Below are 23,944 nucleotides of genomic sequence, written 5' to 3' on the forward strand. Positions count from 1 at the left end.
ATGCTATTGATTATTTGCTACCAAGGAGAAAGAAAATGATCCACATGGGAACCCCCAAGCCCCCAAGGCTGTAGACTGAAGTCAAGCAGAGGAAGGAGAGCAGTCTGTCTGGTGTGGACACGTTGATTGCCTTGCCACCTCACGCACCCATTTCCTTAGGAATAGAACGCGTGTCTCCGTTACTAAGTCCTGCCGGGAAGGCAGGGCTGCTGCCCGACCCCAGGGGAGAGTTCATGGTCTGCACCAGACAAAATGGAGGATTTTCCCCCTGATAAAGGCTGGCTTTAGGCTTGAGCATTAGGTGCAGGGTGGGCCAAAGAGACCTGCTGATGGGGCTTCTGGGAAGGCTTTCTGTGCTCAAAACAACACAAAAACTCTCCCCCTAGACAACATAAGAATGTTTGCTTTTCTTCCTTCAGATTTGGAATCGCTGCGCTGTTGCTAAAACCAATCATCTTGGGTCCATCAGGAGAGTGACTATGAGGATTAAGCCCAACATTTGGCCTGGCAGACTGGAAAGATGGCATCAGCCTGCATCTCTGAGAACTGGCACGCTGCAGAACTAATCGACCCCGGAACTCATCCCTCTGGACTTCTTATTGTTTGAGATAACAAACCACCTAATTGTTCCAATCTCGATGAATTAGGGCTTCCATTACTTGCAGCCAAATGCATCCCAACTGATTCAGCTGACATTCTGTCATATGCTGCTCAAAAAAGAGCGCGCGCAGAGTCTCTAACTCCTGTGACTCCCTGTTGAGTGGCTCAGTTGGTTTTCTAGGCTGACTCTTGGATTACACAGCACCACCCCGACCCCGGTTAGTATCGACTCCCCGCTTCCCTCAGTCATGATTCCGTGCACCCTTCCCTTCCACCTGCTAGAGGGAGTCTGCCCAGTGACAGCATGGCAGATCCTCGCGTTTACCCGCTGGTTGCTCAGCTGCCCATTCTCATGGTTGCCAGCAGGAGCAAGATCTTGCAAATCTTGAGCTTGCTAGAGGAATGGCAGCTGTTTTCCACAGGTGAGTAATGGAAAAGAAAAAAACGCATCTTTACTAACACGAGTTAATTCACAAAAGGTCATCATTTTAATTAACTTTCACTGAATGCATGTTCCAAATGAGAAACAAAAAAAAGTTCATTAATATAAGTCATGAGGACCCTGGGTAGAACAGCATGGGGCATTTAAGCAGAGAGGAAATCTTTCTCTCTTGCTGTGATGCATGGGGGGGGGGGGGTTGTGAATTCCTCACTGTTCTTCACCAGATCTCCTTTGCACAGGCTAGGAAGAAATGGCCTTGAAGGCATTCACCCTTTCAGGAAGACCTTTGTAAGACTTGCACCCCTGCCTAACCTCCCATTTTCCCACCCTCTGGCCACTGGTTAGCTCCCTTTCCCTGTTATCACTTGGTAAGCCTCTGTGTCACAACCACTACAAGAGGGGGCTCCAAAATATTCATAGAAAAATGAAATTAAAAAATGGTATTTTGGCACAAAAATTTTTTGAATTCTATGCAGAATGGCATGCACAGTTTCATAAGATGCATTTTCCTGAACTTTTTGAAAATCCTTTGTATGCATGGATTTCAAAAATTTTTGCACCAAAATAAACCTATAGGATCTTGAAAACTTATATGACCCTCATGAGATCTTGAAATCAGCTATCTACTTTGTCATTTCCTCCACAATATTGTGATCTCCTTGCAGGGCAAGACTTGTGTTATTTATTCCTTTATCTTCTATCATAATACCTGGCATATATGGGGCATCTAGTATAAATTTATTGAATGAATGAAAACCAAGAAAAAATTTTCCCTGGATTCCATTTTAATTTCATGAAGGATCATTATGTCCATATTGCTTTACTGCATTGCATTTTAATTTCATGAAGGATCATTATGTCCATATTGTTTTACTGCACTGGGTAAAGGGAAAATTCTTTTCATACTGTATCAAAGACCCTTGTACTGTAGATGGCAAAGAGGCTGGTGGGAGGCAGCTGGCAGTGGGGCCACTCTCTGAAGTGCGGAGCAGGACAGCAGGACGGTGCTGAGCCTTGTACTTCACCCCAGTCTACAGAGTCTGGAGCAAGCCTGACCGCACATCTGCACAAACCTGGGCAGCTGCTAGAAATACTTTTCTTCAATGTTTTGCTTTTCCGATTGCCCCAAGAGAAGCACAGGCGCTTTTCTCAGCCGGGCTGGCATTAAGTCTCCAGACTCGTGCCCCTCCTACCCCCAAGTCCTCCATCCCTCAGTTGTCAATCCTGTGTCGGATGAAATTGTATGCTGTTAGCGCTTATTCAGCTCCTCGATGTGCCCGGTTACAGACGAGTCCAGTTGCAGAACTGTAGGTCCCTCCTTGGCCACCCCATTCAAGTCCCTCTCATGGTCTACCAGCCATTTGATTCACTGTCCTCATTCCAACCCCCTAGAGGGAATGACCGTGCGAATCCCCACTTGCCAAACCAGCAGGAAGGGAACCGGAAGAAAAGGCGATGGTCTTCTCATCTTATGTAGCTGGGAAAGGTTGAGGCTGAAGTCTCCTGTGCTTAGATTTACGTCATCATCGAAGTGTGTAAGGACTTAGCAGTCTGCTTCTAAGGAAATCCAGTATTTAGATTTCTAAACTTAGACACAAAAATGATCACACCATAAAAGGGCTCTTCCACTTTCAAAGGGATTTTCCTCCAAGAACTCCTGCAACCTGACAAGAGTAATATGGATAACCAAACAGAAAAATGGACAAAATGTCTGAACAGGAATTTTCTTTAAAGATTTGTCTAACTATAATAATAATTTTTTAAAAAAATTTAAAAAGAAAAAGGTACCACAATGGCCAATAAATATAGAAAAATGTGTTCAGTTTCTCATTATTCTCCAGGAAAATGCTATAATCTAATGTAAGGTAAAGCTATATTCTAATGCCAATAGTGGCTAAAATGAAAAACACAGAAAATGGCAAGTATTGGTGAAGATGTGCATCAACTGGATATCCCATACGTTGCTGGCGAGAGGTAGAGCTGCTATAACTGCTATAGAAGTCAACCCTGTTTATAAAATTGAGTGCACACATAACCTCTGACTCAAATCATTTCACTGCTAGGGATATGCCCAACATAAATGCACATATATAATCACCAACACACACACTCTGTGATAAGCATGGCAACACACTTCATTTAGAATAAACGTGGTAAGCTTTCAAATGCCAATCAGTGGCAGAATGGATATAAATACACTGTGATAGAGTCACACAATGGACTATCCCACAAGGAGGAAAATGAATCTATACCTACACATGAAATGGATTAAAAATTACAAGCGCAGTTAAGCAGACTAGGATAAACCCAAAGAAGGACAAGCTATGTGACTCCCTTTAAACAAAGCGAAACGTGGCCAAGTTCACTTGTGTCCTTAGAAGGCAGGCGAGTGGTTATAGTGGGGTGACTGGAGGAGCAATGGGGAGTTAGAGTTTGGGGACTCCCTTTAAACAAAGCGAAACGTGGCCAAGTTCACTTGTGTCCTTAGAAGGCAGGCGAGTGGTTATAGTGGGGTGACTGGAGGAGCAATGGGGAGTTAGAGTTTGGGGACTCCCTTTAAACAAAGCGAAACGTGGCCAAGTTCACTTGTGTCCTTAGAAGGCAGGCGAGTGGTTATAGTACGGTGACTGGAGGAGCAATGGGGAGTTAGAGTTTGGGTGTTCAGCTGGGACACGTGTGCTTTTCAGGATGTTGTAGTATACGTCCATAAAAAGATTTTGTAAAATAGGATTCAATTTCCATAATTGCTGTGCCACGTGGAACTTCCAGTAGAAATACTTTTGGTGTCCAGAGTGAAATACAGCACCTGTGTTCACGTAGATTGTCTCCCGCCCACCCAGTCTCGATGCACTTGCGAATTCCCTAGAGGCTTCAGTTAGGCTTCAGGGTGCGCCTCCTCCGTGGGCTGACATTGGATTCTGCGTGTGGGTGTGCTTTTCACTCGCTCCATATCCATGCAGTCGACTGGAGCCCAAGAGGGTGCGAATCATGTTCCCTCCTACTGTCCCCCTCAGCCCTTCCACAATGCCTGGCTGACCAAAGAGTTCCCCATAGAAGCACAGGGCTGGGAGGGAGAGAGTGACGCCTTATTCCTCCAAGTCTATCGTGAGAGAAGCTGCAAGACAGAGTGCCTGTCGCTTACAAGAAAGTGTGGCAGGAACTCCCCGGGTTCGGTTCACACAGAGACATTGTGTCCATTTTACAGAGGGGAAAACAGAGGGGCATCATCCTGTGTGGGAGGAGCTTGCGCCTCGATGCAGCCAGCTTCCACTGGCACACCATTCCACCCAGCGTTCTACTCTTTTTAATTTGTGTTTATTTTCATTTTATTTGAAAGACAAAGAGGCAGACAGAGAGCGATCCATCTTCCATCAACTGTCTCACTCTCCAGGTGTCTACAACAGCCAGGGCTGGGCCAGTCTGAAGCCAGGAGCCTGGAACTCCATCTGGGTCTCCCATGTGGGTGGCAGGGACTGTTACAAGAACCATCACTGCTGCTCCCAGGGTGGGTGTTAGCAGGGAGCTGGATGGGAAGTGAAGCAGCCAGGACTCACGCTGTGCACCAAGCGGTAGCTTGCTCCAGAGGCCCGCCCAGAACATTCTAGAGAAACCCACACTCAGTAATTTTCATTTTTGGGGGTGGCTGTCTTCCTTCTACAGGTAAAGCTACCTAGGCTGTTGCTGTCCTTGTCCAGTCACCCAAGGAGAGCTCTGATGCCCCGTTGTCCATCCCAGGGCCTGGGGACAAGCGATCAGGACTCACCTGCTCGCCGGGCTGGCTCTCGCGAGATTCCAGGGGCGCCCACGACATCCCCACCAGACCTTAAACCTGCCGGTCGTGTCTGTGCCAGGAGAGGAAGAGAAGCGTGGCCAGCTGTTCTATGCAAAGTGGAGGCTGGAATCTACCCTGGGAGGGTCTGCCCCGGGCACATGGTCCCTGCGGACGCTCCCGGGGCTGCCCAGGTTGCAGCCAAGGGCTGGCCTCCCAGAAGTCCCCAGGTAGCCTGGCTGCAGGCTCACACCACAGCCCAGCCGGTCGCAACTCCCCAGTCCATCAATCACGGCATCTTAGCACTGTAGACAAAGCTGCCCAGTAGCGTTCCTGGGAAGGCCTGGTGTCGCTCGGCAAGGTGATGACCTGCGCCGCGGCCCCTGCCCAGCCCGGCCTGCTCAACCCCAGACCCTGTGTCCTCAGTGCCCTTGTGTTGTCATGGAAACCAGGAAGGGAGCCCCATGGCGCCGTCTCAGCTGGCATGTCTGCACGAGGGCCACATTCCCCAGGCTGCCCGGGCTCTGCTCTCTGGTGGCGACACAACTATGTGTACCTTGAACCTCCCCCACCCCGGGGAACAGAAACCTGCATGCTGTCAGTCACAGAGTTCCAACTTGGCCAGGACCTCCTAGGTCATCTGGTGTTCATTAGTCAGCGAGGAAACAAGCCCAGAGAAGTTGAGTGACTTGTTCAAGATCACACAGCTGTGCGCGTGGAAGAGGTCAGAAGAGAATCCAGGCCTCCTAATCCAATCTCACATACAGGCACACACGCATACACATATGAACACACATATACATGCATGCACACATACATAGGTACACACATGTACACACAGGCACACAGGACATTTCAGCCTGGACTCCTCTCTCTCTCCTTTAAAAATGTTTTTGAAGATTTATTCATTTATTTGTTTGTTTGAAAGGTAGGTAGAGTGACAGAAAGGGAGAGACAGAGAGACATCTTCCATCTGCTGGTTCACTCCTCAAATGTCTACAATGGCCAAGCTGGACCAAGCCAAAGCCAGGCACCTAGAACTCCATCCGGGTCTCCCACGTGGGTGCAGGGGCCCAAACACTTGGGTCATCTTCTGCTGCTCTCCCAGATGCATTAGTAGGGAGCTGGCTCAGAAGTGCAGAAGTGGAGCAGCTGGGACTGGAACCACTGCCCGTGTGGGATGCGGGTGTTGCAGGCGACAGCTTAACTCCCAGGCTGCCATCCGTAATTCAGGGGTTCTTCTAAGCGCCAGAGGCTTTCAGGTGGCCATTCTAGCTGGTCTGGGGGTTGATCTGTTTCTACTAGGAGGTCTGAAGGACCCAGCCAGTGTGCTGACTAGGAGAGAGCCAACCCCCCAGGGCCCAGCGGTTTGCAGGACAGTAGGTCAGAAACTCAATTTCTGTATCTGCAGCAGCAGGGCGGGCATTGGGGGGGGGCACTTTGACAGTGATCTAAAGGACTGTGCAAAGGTCATGGCTGGCCGGCTCCCCCCACCCTCCCCGTCCTGGACGTCAGGATGTCCAAGGTCCTTCCAGGGCAGGCCCTGGCCGCCGGCTTCCCCCAGCCACTCTGACAGCAGCAGTGACCTCTAGGTAATTTGTGTTTTGCTCACAGTGTCACTGGACCTGAGAAGCTTGGCGTGCAGGTAGGTCCACGGCGGCAGGAAAGGTGGGCATCGGATGTGTGCAGGTCGCACAGCCTCTGTGGCCACGCCCCCGGTTCACAGCCACCAGAGCAGGGTCACACACTGGCTCTGTGTCCCATTCGAAGCTTACTTCCTACCCAAGACCAAAACACAGCCCGCCCACGTAGCCCCCTGAGCCCCATCTTCCCTCCATTTTCTAGAAGTTTCTTTATTGTGAAGGTTTTCTTTGAGGTACAACCACAAACATCCAGCTGGGCATCAAGCAAATATCAGCTTTGTGGGGCAGGGGTGTCGGAGCTGGTGGAGGTAGGGGTGGGTTATAGGGCCGCAGGGAAGAACCAAATGGGTTCGACAGGAAGTCAGAGGATTGCCTGTTCTTAGGTCCACAACACTTCACCTGCTACTCAGTGCTGTTTTCTCCTTTCTGTACCTCCCTGGAAGGCCAGGGTCTCACCTGCCCTCACCTGCCCTCCTCACCTGCCCTCCTCACCTGCCCTCACCTGCCCTCCTCACCTGCCCTCCTCACTTGCCCTCCTCACCTGCCTTCCTCACCTGTTCTCACCTGCCCTCCTCACCTGCCCTCCTCACCTGCCCTCACCTGCCCGCCTCACCTGCCCTCACCTGCCCTCCTCACCTGCCCTCCTCACCTGCCCTCACCTGCCCTCCTCACCTGCCCTCACCTGCCCTCCTCACCTGCCCTCCTCACCTGCCCTCCTCACCTGCCCTCCTCACCTGTTCTCACCTGCCCTCCTCACCTGTTCTCGCCTGCCCTCCTCACCTGCCCTCCTCACCTGCCCTCACCTGCCCTCACCTGCCCTCCTCACCTGTTCTCACCTGCCCTCCTCACCTGTTCTCGCCTGCCCTCCTCACCTGCCCTCACCTGCCCTCCTCACCTGTTCTCGCCTGCCCGCCTCACCTGCACCACCTGTTCTCACTTGCCCAATAGGGCCTTGCCACAGCCTCAGCTGTTCTCCTCTCCCTGCTGGTTTCCCGGGCACGTGACTCCTGTCAAGGCCCTGCTAGGTAAGTTGCCGGGGACTGGGATGCTTAGTAAGAATGACACTGGGGGCCAGTGTTGCTGCACAAGAGGTCAAACCACCAATGTGACACCCCCACCCCATGTCAGAGCACCACTTCCAGTCCAGCCGCTCCGCTTCTGATCCAGACCCCTGCTGATGAGCTGGGAAGGCAGCTGGTGACTGCCAGAGTGCTTGGGCCCCTGCACCCACATGGGAGGCCTGGAGGAAGCTCCAGGGTATTGGCTTCAGCCTGGCCCAGCCCTGGCTCTTGTGGCCATTTGGGGAATGAGCCAGAAGATAAACAATTCTCTCTCTGCCTTTCAAATAAATGTGTAGATCTTTGTTTGTTTTGTTTTGTTTTTTTAAAAGGATGATGCCAGTAGGTGGGATTTCAGCAGGATGCTCACTCACAGACAGTCGCCCAATGCACCCACCAAGGCTCCACCGCTGGGCAGGCCCTGTGCCCTCTGTGCCTCTGTGGCCATGCCTGAAGCCCCACACCTTTTTAAACATGGAAAACTGTGCCCCGCTCCCCTCTGGTTATCCCACAGCTGTGGCTCTGCTCAGGCCCAAAGGGCCTCTTGGTCAACCCTGCAGGACTCAGGTTAGGAAGAGGGCCCAGCGTGGGTGCAGAGCCTTGGTTCACCCCGGTGGCTCCCAGTCTGCAGGGATGAGGTGCCTGAGGCGTTTCTGGGGCAGCGCGGCAAAGCTGAGAGGCCAGGATCGGGCCCAGTGCCCTGTCCGCTGCCCACCCTGCCAGCCCTGGCCAGCTCATCCCCACACGCCAGCTGTGGGGCTGCAAGGGCAGGACAGCGTCCTCTGCTTCCTCTTAGGCAGACACAGCTGTGCACGGCTCCCGCAGGTGCAGCCCCCGAGCTGGGGCCAGCATTCGGGCTCACGGGTGATTGGTATTCCTCTTTCTGGAGCCCTGGAGCCGGGAGGAGTTTCCCCCAGGAGGTCGCGGGAGTATTTAAGGCTGCTTGAGGGGGGGGCTTTGGTCTCTTTTTGAAGGGACTTAGGGCTCCAACTCCCACATTTACAGGGCACAAGCATGAGGTTTGGAGGCCGCGGGTGAAACAAAGCAGGCCCAGGAATCCCCAGGGGTCCAGCCCCAGCCTTCCAAGGGGGGCGCTCAGTGACCCACCCCAGGCCAAGGATAGACTGTGGTCCTGGCTGCCCCCCACCCCACCCCGGGGCTGTGGCAGACACGTAGGAAGCAGCTGCTGTCACTCCTACAGGGGTCCCCTAGTCTCCAGTGCAGCCACAACGGTGGGGAAACCCAGGAGCCATGGGTGTGGCCTCCAAGCCAGCGAGATTCCCTGTGTTTGTCTGGAGCTTCACAGAGCTTCAGGCCTGAAAGGGAACACCAGCCAGGCCGCTTTCCCGGCAGCGCAATCGGGGGCTTGGGGAAGGATGCACCCACCGCCGGCCCGCCCGGCCCCTCCTGACCGGCTCCGGGGACCCTTCAGGCTCCGGACTCGCCACCAACAGAAGCCACTTCGGCACTGCACGTCCTGCGGCCCCCAGCCCACTGTCAGTGGTTATATTTGCAGCTGCGCTGTGCTCATTTCGACTTTTTATTTTTTTCTCCTCGTTTCCATGTTCCCTCTGAGAGCCAAAGATGCACTACTGGAAGGAGGCGTTAATTTCAACAGTCACTTAAAAGCAGTTGCCTGGGAAATCTCTCATTTTCCTATTAAACACCGCAGAGATAACCTTGGGAAGTTTCCTCTCTCCTGCTCCAAGCTCCTCCCAACCCCTCCTGATAACTCCTATAACCTGGAGACCGCTTCACTCCCTGTCCCCACGTGGTGCCCTGACGGCTCTCAGCCCCTGAACAGGCAACTTATTCTAGAGAAACCGCACTGGGACAGATGGGGTCATTTAATTGGGGTCCCTGGGCAGGTGGCGAATCCCATTAGCAGCTTTACAGACCCTGGGTTCTCACTGGGGACAGCCGGCGGGGAACAGGCTGCCCTTGACACAGCTGATGGCAAGAAAGAAAAAAGAAGGACATTGTGTTACGTGCAATATGGACGGGCCTGGAGGACAATCGCTTCAGTGAAATAAACCGGGCGCAGAGGAAAACACACTGTGTGAGCTCACGTGCTACTGAAGGAGTTGATGTCGTAGAAGCCGAGAGGAGGCGCGGTGGGCAGAGGCTGGGGTGGGGAAAGACTGGCGCGGTGCACAGGCTACAGCGCACCGGCCACGCCGGCCATTGGAGGGTGAACCAACGGCAAAGGAAGACCTTTCTCTCTGTCTCTCTCTCTCACTGTCCGCTCTGCCTGTAAAAAAAAAAAAAAAAGAAAGAAAAGAAAAGAAAAGAAAAGAAAAGAAAAGAAAAGAAAGAAAGAAAGAAAAGAAAAGAAAAGAAAAGAAAAGAAAAGAAAAGAAAAGAAAAGAAAAGAAAAGAAAAGAAAAGAAAGGGCAGTAAGGCAGGTGGGTGACTCTAGAAAGCCACCGTGGACTGTGTCTTTCAAAAAAGCTACAAGACAGAATCAAGACAGAATGTTGAAAGTCCAAGGGAAAATGGAAGTAAAAGATAAGTTTATGTTGTGCAAAAATGTTTGCCAGCAATGCCTATGAAAGCCTTTAAAAGGCTCATGCGTGTGGCACAGCAGGTTAAGCCACTGCTTGCAACACGGGCGTCCCGTATGGAGCGCCAGTTTGAGTCCTAGCTGCTCCACTTCCTATCAGTTTTCTGCTGGAGTGTCTGGGGAAGCAGCAGAAGATGGTCCAAGTCCTTGGGTCCCTGGCACCTGCAAGGGAGACCTGGATAGAGTTCCAGCTCCTGGCTTCAGCAAGGTCCAGCCTGCCTGATGCAGCCTTCGGGGGAGTGGACGATCTCTCTCTTTCTCTCTGTCACTCTGCCTTTCAAATAAATAAATGTTTTTTTTAAACAAAAAAAGAAAAGTTCATAGAAAATGTGTATTAGAAAAAAATGCATGAATTTCAAAATTTTTTTCACCAAGATAAGCTTATTTAAAAAAAAAAAAGATTTACTTATTTCTTTTGAAAGAGAGAGAAAGAGCTCTTCTACCCACTGGTTCACTCCCCAGATGGCCCCAACAGCCAGGACTGGACTAGACCAAAGCCAGGAGCCAGGAGCTCCATCTGGGTCTCCCACGTGAGTACAGGGGCCCAAGCACTTGATCCATCTTCCGATGCTCTCCCAAGCCATTCCCAGGGTGCTGGATCAGAAGTGTAGCAGGTGGGACTTGAACCTGCACCCAAATGGGATGGCAGCATTGCAGGCAGTGGCTTAACCTGCTGTGCCACAGTGCTGGCCCCACACTTACCTTTAATTCCATTTTCCACAAACTTCTTCAGGTTCTCGCGTATGCTTACCCTGATGTGAACATTCCACAATGTAGGCATGTTTCAAAATATCATGCGGTAACCCCTAAAGAACACTTCCCAGGGAACAAAGACAGAAAGCCACAGGGGAGACCGGCCACCACAGCCAGCCTCTCTCCTGGCCCCTGGGGAGCCCTGGGCTGGATGGGTCATTCTCTCTACCAGGAGATGCCAGTCTTCCTGCTCACTCCCATAGCAGCAAAGTGGATGCGAGCATGACACCCCCTCGAGTGGGAGTGCTGTTGATGTATGAATTCTGTAAATGCGCTACTGAGCTTAGAAAAGTATGACAACGTGAATGCGAAAGTTGGTATTTCAAGGGCATAAGAGGAAATTTCATCGTGGTCTGTTTTTTGTTGCTGCAACAAACTATCTGAGGCCAGGTGATTTGTAAAAAACAAACATTTATTTATTTATTTATTTATTTATTCGGTTCTCATTTCGGAGGCTGGGACCGTCCGTGAGCGCGGCTCCGACATCAGCTCTGTGTCTGATTGTAGGTTTCTTGGCAGGAGGCGTCAGGTGGGGAGACAGCAGGTGTGCGAGCCACGGTCTCCCTTCCTCCTCTTATAAAGCTGCTAAGGCCTCATGACCTCATCTAATTCCAGTGACCGCCTGAGCTTCCCACAGCCCAAGTAGCATTAACATGGGAATTTGAAGACCGGGTGTCCAACATACAAACTTATTTTTTTCTGGGGCGGGGGGGAGATGCACTCCAACCAAGGCAAAGCACAGCTAGACACTGCACACTCAGCAGGTCACGGGGGGCCCCATCTGGGCATTTGAACATTGACGGGGACCCCATGTAGGCCTACACCACGCTAGGGCCTACCTGTAACAGGACATTGCCCATCTCTGCAAAAGGCCATCGCGCAAGGCACTGGCACAGGCTTTGGGGACAAACACAAGTTCATCCTGACCTCAGCTCTGCCCTTGAGGAGCGGTGAAGCCTAAGAAATGATGTCACTCCCTCTATGTCCTCATTGCAGGGCAAGGGCGATGTTCCTCCATTGTGGAATTCATGTGGTTTGGACTGCAAAGGCCTAGCACGGCGGGTGACCTGCAGGAGCTGAGCACACAGGGACTATTCCTGCTTGTCCATGGCCCTCTGTGCCCACCTCCACCAGGGAGGGGCCTGGGAGTGAAAGGTCAGCCCTGAGAGTGAAGTGCAAAGTCCCCAGACCCCCAACACCCCGCCCAGCACTGGGATGCACCCGTCCTCCCAAGTCAGGTGGCTCGGGGCAGCAAAACCACGTTCCCGTTGCTCCAGATGGGATCTCACAAACAGAAATCCACACACACACAATTTGGATTTAATCCCCTCCTTGCATCTTCCTGGTTCTATTCACAAATGCTGCTTGCAAGTCCCTGTGGCAACTCAGAAGCACGGCAGAGCCAGACAATTAATTCTGAGCAGCAGAAATTTAATTCTGGCCTGCAAGAGCCTCACGGAGACGTGCCCTGTCCTCCCAGCCCCCACTTAGCCAGCTGCCCTGTCCTGTCCCTTTGGCAGGACTCACACAGCTCTCATGAGAGGGGAGACTTCCTAAGCCACAGCCTGCAGCCCTGAGAGGGAAATACAGAGCTACTCGAGCAGCCGCTGTGTGGCCAGTGAGTGGTCAGAGGCATCCCATCAGTCCCAGCAGGACGCGCGACGCTGCTGTTGACTGCCCTGACCATCCCCCAGCGTGGCTCGAGCAGCTCCTGGGGCCTGGGACAGGATGCTGTCTCTGACTGGCAGTCCCCAGCCAGGGCAGACACAGCAACTTCTCCCCTGGAAGAGCTGCCTTGCATAGGCCGCCAGCCGTAACTCCCCTTGCAGCCCGGGAGTGGGTAGAGTGGGGATAACTGACCCAGGCGAGCAGGGCCACGTTGCTTCTCCAGGGAGCGTAGCACCTGCCCTGGGGACTGAGCCACTGGTCCTCCCAACATCCCAACCCCAGCAGGCTCCAAGGCCAAGCTGCTTGTGCGAGTGTTAGATTCACTGCAGCTGCAGCAGAAGCATTGCCTAGGAGCCAGCCGGGTTCAAGGGCTCTTCCATGGTGCAAGGCTGGATTGCAAAGACCTTGGTGGTGGGGGCTGAAATAGCCCCCCACCCACCAACTCCCCATGCTCACTCCTTGTTCCCTCCCGCTCTCTTCCCCTGCCTCTTGCCTCCGTCCCTGCCTCTCCCGCTCAAAGCAGCCTCCCAGCTCCTCACAGTTGCATAACCCGGCCTGTCGGTCTCCAGGCCAGGCCTTGCGAGGACAGGATGAATTCATTTGCAAAGGACAAGCACAAAACCTCCAGTGGAAAACAAATACAATAGGCCACAGTAAACGGGAACAGCTGAAAAAAAAAAAGGCACAAAATCCATTGGGGACCCCGTTGCCATAGAAACCGGTGTTACCACTTGCTTCCGATAATTAATGGAGGGTTTTGCCATTACTGTATTCTTGAAGCTTCGCTTTCCCCTGTGCTGCACTGCAGAACGAAGCGTCTTCTCCCCATTCATAAATATTTCATGACCGCCGGCTGCTGCGTTCCATCACCGCGGATAACACCCGGCCTCGTCCAGCCCGTGTCCTGTCAGAGAGCGGCCCCCGTTTCTTCCTCTTCCCTCTGCAGTCTTCATTTATCGGGTTTGAAGTTCTTGTCATCGGAGCTCTGCCTTCTAAAGCTGTCTAGTTCCTGGGCTCTGTCTTATTTTCCTAAAGGTGAGGGGGGACAGCCCTCCCCAATGCACGCAGATAAGGGTTCTGCTGAGGCCAGGCTGCCCTCCCTTCCCCCTGATGGCGTCTTGGGGGGACACTGGGCCTCCTGGTTCTGCACCGTGCCAAGCCAGCTGAGCCTCAGGTCCCTTGTCGCTAAGCGGAGCCACTGCCTGGCCCGCAGCCATCGGTAGAGCTTGAGACGAGATACTGAGTGCCCGCTGTGGCTGCAGTCCCAGGGCCCGGGCCCAGGTGGGGCTGGTGGTTGTGACTGGTGCTGGTTTGTTCTCTCAGATTCCTTGGTTTTGTCTAGATAGAGTTAAACCCACATCTTCTTTGAAATGACAAATAAAAAATTGTAAGCATTAATGGTGCACAGCACCATGTTTTGATTATATGAGGAGGGGCCAACAAGTTCATGGAAAACGGAGTTGCAAGGTAAGTTTATTTGGGTGCAAAAAAGATTAAAATCCATACACACAGGGGTCTTCAAAAATTTCATGAAAATGCATATTGTGAAACATGGATTTCAAACACTTTTGCACCAAAACAAACTGAATTTTCATGCACATTTTTTTGAGAGGCAGAGAGAGAGAGGGAGAAAGAGAAACAGAGAGTGCCCATCAGCTGGTTCACTCCCGAGATGTGCACCACAGCCAAGGCTGAGCCAAGCTGAAGCCAGGAGCCAGAAACTCAATTCAGGTCTCCCACATGGGTGGCAGGGATCTAACTACTTGATCCAAACTCCCACCTCAATCCCCAAACGTATGCACTAACAGGAAGCTGGATGGAGAGCGGGACTGGGATTTGAACCCAGGCACTATGATATGGGACACACATCAACTGGCATCATAAGCATCAGACCAAACACCCCTCTAAGAGCTTTTTAGAAATATCCTTGTATCTATGTTGTGGAATGACTGGATCCAGCTAATTAACCCATACATGACATCACATACCTATTGAGTGTTGAGAATGCTTAAAATCTACTCTCTTGGCAGTTTTCAAGAATACAACATATTGTTCTCTCTTGAATTTATCTCTCCTGTCTATCTGACATTTTTTGTCTTTGACTAACATCTTTGAATCTTCCCATCCCCCACCATTCCACTCCCAGTTTCTGTGGGTGTAACTCTTCAGACCCCACACGTGGGTGAGATCATGAGGAGCGTGTCTTTGTGAGCCTGGCTTACCTCACTTAACACCAGGTTCTCCAGGTTCATCCAGGTTGTTGCAAACGGCAGGGTTTCCTTCTTCTTAAAGATTCACCCATCCCCACCGGGCACACCTGCCAGTAGATGCTTGGCGTGACTGCGTGTGTTGGCTATCGCCAACAGTGCTGCAGTGAACATACCACAGCTGGTATCTCTGTTCTGGTTTTTCACTGTTTAAGAAGCCCCCACACCATGTTCCCGGGTGGCTGTAGTGAGCTACGTTCCTGCCCACAGTGTGCGAGGTTTCCCCTTCTCTCCCGTCATGGCCAAGACTTGCTATCGCGCGCTTTCCTCATCCAGCTGTTCCGGCAGAGTTGCAGCGGCCTCATCTCGCTCTACGTTCCCCGGCCCTCAGTGCTGCTGACCACTTTCTTCACATGGCTGTTGGTATCTCCTTAGAAACAGCTCTTCAGGTCCTTCGCCTATTTTTAAAAATTGTTTTAATGTCATTTATTTCAAAGAGAGAGAGGTGTGGGTGGTGGGGGAGGGGGAGGGGCAGGGACAGAAATCTCCCACCTGCTAGTTCACTCTTCCAAATGCCCACAACGGCTGGCACTGGGCCAGGAGCCAGGAGCCAGGAACTCAATCCAGGTCTCCCACGTGGCTGGCAGGGACCCAACTACTTGAGCCATCACCTGTTGCCTCCCCAGAGAGGCACTAGCAGAAGTTGGAATTGGAAACGGAGCCACACCTTCGGCCCACCTGGTAAACTGTAGGACCCTGAGGTTGGAGCCCCACCCTCACGGAGTCTCAGTGCAACGCCCTTGGTGCCCACCATCCTGGAAGTGATGAGGGGCAGATGGGGTACTTCAGAAGCACCTTGAACCTGTATAGAACTTTCTAGATATACAAGATCAGATCAGCACTGGCACTGTGGCACGATGGGTTACGCTAATAACCTGCAAGGCCAGCATCCCATAAGGGCACTGGTTCAAGACCTAGCTGCTCCTCTTCTGATCCAGCTCCTTGCTAATGCTTCTGGGAAAGCAGTAGAAGATGGCCCAAGCGCTTGGGCCCTGCACCCACATGGGAGACATGGATGGAGCTCCTGGCTCCTATTTGGGTTGTGCACCAGCAGATGGAAGATGGCTTTCCACGTGTGTGTGTGTGTGTGTGAGTGTGTGTGCGTGTGTGTCTCCCTCTGTATATGTAACTTTGCCTTTCAAATAAATAAATATTTTTTTAAGAATAAGATCATTTCCTGCCTCATCTTCACTCACCCTTCTTTGGGGGAATAGGATCTGTACTGAACAAAATGCAACTTGCAGAGACTGCACGACACAAGGCGAATGGGCTGGAGAGGCCGTCGCGGCCCATCCCTCACATCACACATGATTCTGCAATAATTCTTTTGGGGCTGCATGACATAGATCTTAGCGGCATCCAAAACAATGAATTATTTAAGGTTCAACTTAAAATTAAAAAAAAAAAATTCTCAGGAGAGTCCCTTAAGAAATGGAACTGAGTTTCTCAGTGTTTCTTTTCCAGAGGACAATGAATAATAACAGCAGCAAAAGCGCCTGGTCCTGTGGGGAGACCCACCGTGCTCTGGCACTAAAGAGTGCCCCAGGCTGCTGCCCTCAGCAGGGAGCCTGCCCTGGAGGAGGAGGACGGTGCCTGGAGAGGAAAGAAAGCCCTAGGGCAGCCAACAGTGTTGGCAGTTCCCAAGGGCAGCCCCCAGCCCAGGCTGCTCCCCCAGGAGGCTCAGGCCCACGTGGCCCCTTGTACATAGGCTCCTCTGGCTCAGACAGTAGGCGTTTCAAGAAATCCGTGAAAAGAAACAGCCAGTGTGGCAATGCTGGCAAAGTTCTAGGGCTTTTTTCTTTTTTTTTTTTTTCCCTTCCCCATTTTAACTGTTAAACTTCATCTCCGACATTGCACAAACGAATGAAATCAACAGACTCTTATCAGATCCCAAATCTGTCAGCCGATGTCTACCAGTCGCCTGGAGCCAAAAGCCTCTTAGCACATGTGTGACTTGAGCTGAACAGGGACTGGGACAACAGCACAGGCAGCTTTGTTCTGGCACCTTCCTTCCCAAACACTTGCTCATTTAGAGCCTGGGAGGCTGCCTCCCATCTCAGTCTCGGAGGCTTCCAAACACAGACATCTCCCTGCCGTGCCTCCTGCCGCTGCGGCTACAGGGCCAATGGTCGAACCCTTTGCTCTTCTCACATCCCCTCCCGTGCGTGCCTGGGTCTCCACAGGGCGGGAAGAGTCAGGGGTGCACCGGGACGCCGTGTGCCTGACAGGTTGGACTGAACCGGGTACAGCGAGATTGTGCCAAGACTTGGGCGCTTAGGGAAGCAAGTCTTCCGGTGATGCCTCTGGCTGAACCAGCTCCCAGAGAGCCTGCCCCTGGATAGATCCACTGTGCATCCGCTCCCTTGGTATCTACCAAAACAGACACGTGATACTTGCAGGAATGTACCATTTCCTGGAGCAGGTTTGAGTTAATCCAGCAATAATTCCTGGGTTGGCACAGAAGAACCCGCAGTATCCAGCAGTGTCCTGTAGGGGGCGCTGCCACAGCCAGGCCCTTTTGTGTACATCATCTGGCGGGCACTGACATGTTTTACTAAAAAGGTGAGAAAGGTAAAAGCTGTCATGGTCCGAGCTCCTTTCAGTCCCTCAGACTCTGTGACCCAGCCCGAGGTCGGAATGGCTGGAAGCAGTGGGCGAGTGACGGCCTCCCGGTGACCGGCTGTGCTCTCCCTCTTTCTGGAGGAACCAGAAACAAGGTGGCTGCTCTTGGCCTGGGGGAGCAGACCCCGTTGCTGGGCAGGCACCTGGGCTTTCTCCAGCATTGGGACTGGCGTCGCCTTGTCTGACTTCAGCCCTGACGCGCCTCTTTACTTCTTTTTGTGGTTTGTCCACAAAGGTCCATGCATTAGCCACTTGGTCCCGAACGCCACAGTCTTACGAGCAGGTGTGCGGGGCCTAGGGGTAGGTGGTTAGGTCACTGGGGGCACTGCTTGTCCATGGGATTAATGTGATTCCTGCAGAATCCCAGTTAGCTCTCACCAGAGCAGGTTGTTACAGAGCCAGGCCATGCCACACACTGGCACACCCTGCACAGGGCCGGGGACCCTGTGCAGGGGGAGCTTGGGGCAGCCAGAGCCCCTGCCTCGCTGACACTGGAGCAGGGCTGCGGCTGGGCGGCTTGGTTGGTTTGACTTCCCTCGGACTTCTAGATTCAGAATGTAAATTTGGTTCGTTGTGCATCTAGCTTTATATATTTTCTTCCTTCTTTTCAAAGTCTCCCCCCAAAATCCGTGGCCCACGTCCATAAGCGCATCGCTATGAATGTTAAAATGTCATTTTCCTTTCTACCAACATCTTCGTCCAGTGCCTCGTCCTAGATGAAACGTAAATCCAGGTCATAGCTCCGCTCACCGTGTTCTCTTTCTGCTTTTCATTGCTAATTCAATATTTGGAAACGCTGTGAGGTGTTTAAGACACACACAGGGTATGTGCAATAATTCGGTGAGCTGCCACATACCCAGCGTCCGAGGGAAGAAGCAAAACGAAAGTTACTTGTCCCTGTGGTTCTCTGGGGACCAGCCCCTGGCTAACAGGCACCTCCCCACAAACAAAGGCAGCCACAACAATGGCTTACAATAACAGGCTTTCCTTGATACTGTCACCACAGGGTCTGTGTCCCCTCTGCCTCCTCGGAGGCGCTCTCCAGCTCCAGACCCCTGCTGGTGCTTGCCCACTTCCGGAACAGAGTAAGAGGGCAGCTACTGCACTACGGTGCGAGGGTGCGACGGCCAGTCCTGCCCCCACTCCGCCCCGGCTGGTCATCTCCAGGTGCCGTGCCCGCCTCTCCTCCCTGCCCTCTCTTGCATTCCAGGGGAGCTCAGTCTGGGGAGACATGGGTCCCGTCTTCTGGACAGATGATGGGATACTCGGATGAGAAGCACTTTTTTTTTTTTTTTTTTGGTGGGAAACATGGATGTGCAAAGGGAACAATCTTGGCAGAGTCCTATGCGGAGATGAGAGCGAGCGCGCACACGACTCTGCTTAATGCTGCAGGCAGAGTCTACAGAAACCCTAAACACCCTGGGAAAGGGAATTCACAGAGCGCTTTGAGGAAAGCATTGTGCAGCCTTCAAAGAAGTGCCCCTGTTTCTTCCACCACCCCCTCTCCATCCCTCTCAGAGAGGCGAGGAAACCCCTAGGAGTGAAACAGGCACGTGGGTGCTCTGGCTGATGGCGCCGCAGGCAGGCGCAGCCTCGCTTTGGCCGAGGTGTGGCACAGGAGGGGCAGTCGCCAGATGCCCACCGAGGGTATCTCAGGCAGCGTCTTGGGTGGACCAACGGCCAAAGACCAGATGGACGCCCCGCTGACCACAGTTGCAGCCTGGCTCTGGGGCCAACAGCCGTGACGTGTTCTCTGAGCGCAAGCTCACAGTTAGGAAAGCTGTGTATAGGCAACGCGTGTATTTCTGCACACGTAATTTGTGACCTGCAAATCCCGCTTGTTCCGCGCACGGTGAAGTGGTCACTTCTGTCGCCCTCGGTGTCCCGTTAGGCCAGAGCTGTACAGAACGCTGTTGCCGGTTTGTGGCTGCCAAAGACAAATGATGCCCTCTTGGGAGGGAGCAGCAGCAGCCATAGTGGCAGCCACCCGCCAGGGGACCGGATTTGAGTGGCTGCCAGGCTGGCTTTTAACGCCGAGGAGAGCCGAGGGGAGGGCAGGTGCTGAGCAGCCGGGAGCTGCATGGTCCCAGTCCTCCAGGTCCTGGGGTGATGAGTCTGGTAGCCATGGAGTCACGCTGGGGACAAAGCATGCGCGCGGGAGACCCTTGTTCCTAGCTTCCACAGACCATAATAGTCATCCTATTATGCCTCACGTACTGCCACCGGGACCCGTGAGCTCGTGTGGCAGGGACACCTGACACGCCACGGGCCGTGTGTCATTAAATGCGATGGAACAGGCTGACGACTCCATTTCATTAAAGGGAAATGGAAATAAATCAGCTCAGAGGAGAGATCAAACCGTGGAGTCCTACAGGGAGAAGGGAAGGGACCAGAATGTTCTCTGGGTCGCGATGGGCGCAGAGTCCGGAGCTGAGCAGTTGAGTTGTCTTTTCAAGCCGTTTTCTTTTTTCTGCCTGTTTTGAACTAATTCTGCCCAGCCATGCGGCTCAGGTTCGACGGTAACCCGGAGAGAGGGGAGCTGTGCAGGCTCCTTGGTAACTGCGGGGTGGACCAGGGGCTGGAGCCACCGCCTTCCCTGGATCTGAGAGCCTCCCGAATGCTTGTGGCTCACTCAGCTCCCGGCCGCTCTGCCTGGGGCGCTGGGGAAGGTTTAGAAAGATAAGCAGGCTAATTCTCCGCCTTGCGGCGCCAGCACCCCGGGTTCTAGTCCCGGTCGGGGCGCTGGATTCTGTCCCAGTTGCCCCTCTTCCAGTCCAGCTCTCTGCTGTGGCCCGGGAGTGCAGTGGAGGATGGCCCAAGTGCTTGGGCCCTGCACCCCATGGGAGACCAGGAGAAGCACCTGGCTCCTGCCTTCAGATCAGCGCGATGCGCCGGCAGAGGCGGCCATTGGAGGGTGAACCAACAGCAAAGGAAGACCTTTCTCTCTGTCACAAAAAAATAAAAAAAAAAAAAAAAAAAAAAAAAATCAGCAGCAAACACTCCTGTGTGCCCTCCAATCCGTGCCCGGGAGACGCCCACCCCTGCCTCTCCCTTGGGATTTTCCATTGTGCTCCTTAGTGTCTGTGCCTTTATTATTTCTTCTCCATTCTCAAGTCTGTTTAAACCATCTGAAACACTTCTTTCTTTTTTTAAAGAAAATAGTACCTTTTGATCCAGAAATTCCTACCTGGGAATCTAGCCCAAACAAACAAATCCACTGGATAATAAAAGCAGCATTCATGAAGATGTTCACTGCAGTATTTTTTATACTGCTAACAGATAGCAACCTACATACAGAATAATAGAAGGATTACACACATCTGGTGTATCCTGACAATACATTATTATACAGTCAACAAAACTAACACTGTGTGGCAATGGAGAAAAGCTTATTTTATAATCTTAAGCTTAAAAAATAAAACACAAAATTACACATGTGAGGGGACTTCAAATGTTCATGGGAAAGTGTAAAAAAAATGAGCTTTTTTTTTTGACAGGCAGAGTTAGACAGTGAGAGAGAGAGACAGAGAGAAAGGTCTTCCTTCTGTTGGTTCACCCCCCAAATGGCCGCTACGGCCGGCGCACTGCACCAATCTGTAGCCAGGAGCCAGGTGCTTCTCCTGGTCTCCCATGGGGTGCAGGGCCCAAGCACTTGGGCCATCCTCCATTGCACTCCCTGGCCACAGCAGAGAGCTGGCCTGGAAGAGGGGCAACCAGGACAGAATTCGGTGCCCCGACCGGGACTAGAACCTGGGGTGCCAGTGCCGCAGGCGGGGGATTAGCCAAGTGAGCCGCAGTGCTGGCCTAAAGATGAGCTTCTTTTAGTGTAAAAAATTTTCCAGTCCTTGTGAAGTTTTTTCATAATATACATTATCATGAACTTTTTGAAGATTCCATCATAGGCATGGATTTCAATTTTTTTTACACCAAAATAAGGTTAACTTTATTTAGACACACACACACACACTCACACACACAATTTCATGTGAAAGGTAGATGGAGATCTCCCATCTGCTGGTACAGACTCAAAAGCCAGCAGCAGCCAGGGCTAGGACAGGCTGAAGCCAGGAGCCAGGAACTGAATCCAGGTCTCCCATGTGGGTGGCAGGGACACAACTATTTGTGTCAACACCTGCTACTTGGCAGGGTGTGCATTAGCAGGGAGCCGGACTTGGGAGTGGACCAGAGACTTGAACTCAGGCACTCCAACATGGGATATGAGCATCCCGAGTGGTGGCTTAACCACTACACCAAACCTGACCCTAAACTCAACTCTCAAAGTGCCATTTTCCAAGAACTTTCTGAAGGTCCCTGGTATAGTAAATAAAAAATATAAGCACAGGACAAAGGGTTAGAAAAAAAGGTACAACATCATACCATCGGCCCTCAGCTAGGACGTGCCTGGTACGTGATAAACTCTCCACCAAAATAGGTCAGTGACCTCCCTGGACCTTGTACCAATGATAGCTTTTCACGTTCGGTCTTCAGTGACTGTCCACCTGACAGTGCCATGCAGGCCGGAGTGTGGTCTTCACGATGGTTCTGAGGTCTCTTCTACTCCAGGCAGCTACTGCTCCTCCACCTTGGCAAAGTCAAGTGCAGTCTGACTTGCAGCCGGGAAGCTCACGTCTGTCACATAACCCTGAAAGCGGCACTGCGTGTTCGTATGTCTTATGTCATGAAGGGGCGGGGTCACAGGATGTCACACTGGACCTCAGCCACGTGAGCTGGTTCTGGAGCCCACCACAACCAGGAGTTCTGAGAGGCTGAAATGCACACAAGGCACATTAGAGAAATCTGGTGCCTCGATTTCTGTGTTTTACTTCCAACAAAAGTGATTCGGAATAAAATTAAGCATAAAAAAGAAGGTAGGGGCCGGCGCCGTGGCTCACTAGGCTAATCCTCCGCCTTGCGGCACCGGCACACCGGGTTCTAGTCCCGGTTTGGGGCGCCGGATTCTGTCCCGGTTGCTCCTTTTCCAGTCCAGCTCTCTGTTGTGGCCCGGGAGTGCAGTGGAGGATGGCCCAAGTGCTTGGGCCCTGCACCCCATGGGAGACCAGGAGAAGCACCTGGCTCCTGCCTTCAGAACAGCGCCATGCGCCGGCCACGGTGGCCATTGGAGGGTGAACCAACGGCAAAGGAAGACCTTTCTCTCTGTCTCTCTCTCTCACTGTCCACTCTGCCTGTAAAAAAAAAAAAAAAGAAGAAGAAGAAGAAGGTAGGTTGCGCAGGTATCCCGGTACAGTGGGTTAAGCTGCTGCTTGGCATGTCTGCATCCCATACCGGAGAGCCAGTTCAAGCCTCAGCTGCCCTGCTTCCAATCCACCCCTGGCTGATGCACCAGGGACCATGGCAGACAATGGCCCAGTCCTTGGGTCCCTTGCGAGCCACATGGGAGACCTGGCTGGAGTTCCTGGCCTCTGGGCTCCCGGCTCTCGCTTGAAGCCAGCTCCAGTGCAAGAGGCAGGGGCGTGGGGGGCTTCAGGAGAGCGCAGCAGGTGGGAAGAGGGCAGGAGGCGGCCAACCACAGACTGCAGGGGATCCTCGGCCATGCTGAGCCCCCCGTGAGGACTGTGGCCCAGAGTGGAAAGTGACCGCTGGTCACTGGGCAGGCCTCTCCTCTAACACAGGTGAGGGTACCTCCAGGTGAGTGGGAGGATACTGGGGAGGGCACCGGAGCTGTCAATACTGAGAAGGGACTGATTAAAATGATGGGCTATGACTTTATGGCTTCGAGTCTTACAGGTAAATCTTTAGTCCATTTTGAGAAAACACAGGGAAAAGTTTCTTGACATTGGTCCATTGGTCTGGAAGCATTAGTCACAAGAGCCAAGACGTGGAATCCCTCCAAGCGTTAGTTGACAGATGAGTGGACGGAGAAAACATGGTGTATGTGCACGATGGAATAGTATCCAGCCTCAAAAGAAAAGGAAGCTCTGTTCTTTGTGACAACAGGGAGGAGACTGGAAGAGCGGCTAGTGAGCTAAGCCAGGCACAGAGAGAGAGCATTGCGCAATGTGAAACCTGCAAAAGTCGGATTCATAGAAGAGCCATAATCTGATATGGCCGTGTCCTTATGAGGAGAGGAAATTAGAAGGGAGACACACACAGAGGGAGGCCACACGAGCTCACGGAGAGAAGCCTCAGCGGAGACCCGCCCTGCCGCACCTTGGTCCTGGGCGTGCAGCCTCCTGAGCTGGGAGAGGACACATCGATTCGTCTGCTGCTCAAGTCTGCCCCCTGTCTGTGGTATCGCCGAAAGGTGACCCTAAGCACACTTGTTCAGCATCCAAACTGGTAGACTGCTGGCCTGGAGCGTGGCTAGACTCTGTCAAATATTTAGACACTGTTTAAAAACACAAGACGAAGTGTTCCCACAAAGTTTCCTCATTCGTACGTTTATGCACCAGTGAATTGCAGGTTGCTGTATTGAGAGGTTGAAACATATGGTATTTTGTTCATCTCACATACAACGGTCCCTCAAAATGTGCATGGAAAACAGAACTAAAAGAAGTGTTTATTTTGGTACAAAAATGTTGACATTCATTCGGAGTTTTTT

The sequence above is a fragment of the Oryctolagus cuniculus genome, chromosome 5, assembly GCF_964237555.1.
Source record: "Oryctolagus cuniculus chromosome 5, mOryCun1.1, whole genome shotgun sequence".
NCBI classification, from domain to species: domain Eukaryota; kingdom Metazoa; phylum Chordata; class Mammalia; order Lagomorpha; family Leporidae; genus Oryctolagus; species Oryctolagus cuniculus.